The 2989-nt window shown below is 34.7% G+C and overlaps 1 non-coding gene across 1 annotated transcript; it reads left to right on the forward strand.

The window, feature by feature from the left end:
• The first annotated feature begins 256 nt into the window (after positions 1-256).
• On the forward strand, positions 257-362 carry LOC148568875 (small nucleolar RNA R71). The gene has a single exon (XR_015882919.1). It is a non-coding gene; the product is annotated as a small nucleolar RNA R71 (small nucleolar RNA).
• The last annotated feature ends 2627 nt before the right edge of the window (positions 363-2989 follow it).

Below are 2989 nucleotides of genomic sequence, written 5' to 3' on the forward strand. Positions count from 1 at the left end.
CATAAGCTTGTTCTGAGCAAGAAGAGTATTAACAGCTTCCACTTCTAACACGCCTCTCTTCTGAGAGGTCTCAGAGTGCAAAGGATTCCTGTTGGGGGAATATAAGTATTGGTTGTTAGCAACCAATTCAATAAGCTCAATAGTCTCCTCTGGTGTCTTCTTCATGTGCAAAGAACCACCTGCAGAATTATCTAAGCGCATCTTGGACATTTCACATAAGCCCTCATAAAAGATATCCAGCTGAGTCCATCTAGAGAACATGTCTGGAGGGCACTTCCTAGTAAGTAGCTTGAATCGCTCCCAAGCTTCATAAAGGGTTTCACCATCTTTCTGTCTGAAAGTCTGAACTTCCACCCTTAGCTTAGTAAGCTTTTGAGGTGGGAAAAATTCAGTCAGAAATCCAGTGACAACCTTGTCCCAAGTATCCAGACTCTCCTTGGGTTGAGAATCTAACCACAGCTTTGCTCTATCCTTCACAACAAATGGGAAGAGCATGAATTTGTATACCTCAGGATTCACTCCATTGGTCTTCACAGTGTCACAAATCTGCAGAAAATCAGAAATAAAATGATTTGGATCTTCCTGAGGGAGTCCATGATATTGACAATTCTATTGCACAAGAGTAACTAGCTGTGGCTTCAGCTCAAAGTTGTTTGCAGTTATAGGAGGCACCACAATACTTTTGCCATATAGATCTGCATTAGGAGCAGTGTAAGAGCCAAACACTCTTCTAGGTTGCTCATTCCCATTCGAATTTGCCATATTGGCAATAACAGCATGATTATTATGATCCATGTTGGACTCTACAGCTTTGTAAAGTCTTACTTGTTGTAAACACTGCCTAAAAGTCCTTTCAGGTTCAGGATCAAAGTCTAACAGAGGTTCTTTGTCCCTGTTCCTGCTCATAAACAAACAAAAGACAAAAAAGATGGGACTCTCTATGCCAGAGTGCAGAGAATTTCCTGTGAGGTATTTGTATAAAATAATAAAATAAAAATACTAAATAAAATAAATAAAAAATTTTCAAAAATTATAGGTAGAATTAAGACAGAAAAAATTTGAAATTAATAAGAAAGATAAACAGGAAAAATTAAAATAAAAATAAATAGGGGACACCTAACTTAATTTCAGAAATTAAAAAAAAATAAATATATGATGCAATTTTTTTTTATTTAAAGACCAAAATAAAATAAAACTAATAAAATATAGGAATAAAAAATAATGGAAAGAAAAAAATTTAAAACGAAACGAAAAGAAAATGAAAGTAGAAAGGAAAAAAGGAACTAATGGAAGTTGAAAAAAAATAAAAATTGTAGTTAAAGAAAAAAAAATTGAACGAGGACATGGGGAGGGGAGCAAAATACTAACGAAGAAAAGAAAAAGAATTAAAGAAAGATAAAGAAACGGAAAATAAAAATTAATAATGCTAAAAGAAACTAATGAAAGAAAAAATTATCTAATCTAAGCAATCAAACAACGAGTAGTTGTCAATTACAGTCAATTTTCGGTAACGACGCTAAAAACTTGGTGCGGAATTTATAACCACTAACTAACCGGCAAGTGCACCGGGTCGTACCAAGTAGTACCTCAAGTGACTGAGGGTCGATCCCACGAGGATTTATGGATTAAGCAACAATGGTTAAATGATTTACTTAGTTAGACAAATAGAAAATGGTGTTTGAGAGTTCAAAAGCATAAACAGTAAATTCAGGAAATCAGAAAAGCAAGCAGTAAACAAGATGTGAATAATGTATGGAGAAATAGTTAAGGCTTCAGAGATATCTATCTTCTGGATTGACTTTTCTTACTAACTATTTTAATCATGCAAGATTTAATTCATGGCAAACTATTTGTGACTAAACCCTAATTCTTTAGACCTTTTTAGTCTCCTCTAAAATTCATCAACCGCCAATTCCTTGGTCACTTAATTCCAATTAGCGGGCGAAGTTCAATTCTAGTTTATATGCCACAAAAATCCTAATTACCCAAATATAAGAGGATTATATGTCACGTATCCCGTTAAGTCCAGATAATTAGAAATTTAGGAGAATTTGTTTTCAAGATGTTGTTCAAGTAAAGAGCTTTTCCAAGTTATACAAGAATTCAATTAGAAAAAGGGTCATACTTCCGTTCCACTCAAATTCATAAAATAATGAACAAAAATAATTCTTGAAATATAAATTAGTACATGAATTAAAATAGAAAAATAATAGTATCAATCCATACAATAGACAGAGCTCCTAACCTTAACAGTGGAGGTTTAGTTGCTCATGATTCAGAGAGAAAACTAGGATTCTGTAAAACTGTAAATTACGGAATGAGGTGGAAGAGAAGAGAAGAGCCCGAAGGGCTGATTATTTTTCCCTTTTATATCTAATCCTAATTAATATAAATTATATTTCCTAAAACTAAATAATATCTTTTCCTATTTTTAAATAAAATTGGAGCTTAATCATAATATTTGGGAGATTGCATGCTGGGTTTGAGGAGAGCTGGTGACCACTTGGATCCTTAATAACCCACGCCCAACTTGGACATTTGTTGCGCCTTACTTGAGGATGTGGGCAGCATGTGTTTGTGTGCAAGGCTTGTGTTGCTCTACTTGAATGAAACAAAATCAATGTGGCGTGCTTTTGTTGCGTCTTGCGCCTAACTTGAGATATCTCAAGTTAAGCGCAGCCTTGGCAGAACTGATGGAAGAGAAGTATGGACTATTATATATCGTTGGAAAGCTCTAGAAGTTAGCTTTCCAACGCCAATGGAATCATGTCCATTGGATCTCTGTTTCTCAAGTTATTCAGGTTTGAGTGCAGAGAGGTCAGGGTTGACAGCATCATTCGCCTTCTCTTTTTCTGCGGAAACTCCATCAAATCCAGTCAAATGCTACCTAAAATAAATAGAATTGCAAACGATTCAAAGTAGCATCCATAGTGGCTAAAAGATAATTAATTCTTGATTAAACTCGACAAATTGAATTCAAATTCACTAG

The sequence above is a fragment of the Arachis ipaensis genome, chromosome B4 (assembly GCF_059453495.1).
Source record: "Arachis ipaensis isolate K30076 ecotype BB chromosome B4, ASM5945349v1, whole genome shotgun sequence".
Taxonomy (NCBI): domain Eukaryota; kingdom Viridiplantae; phylum Streptophyta; class Magnoliopsida; order Fabales; family Fabaceae; genus Arachis; species Arachis ipaensis.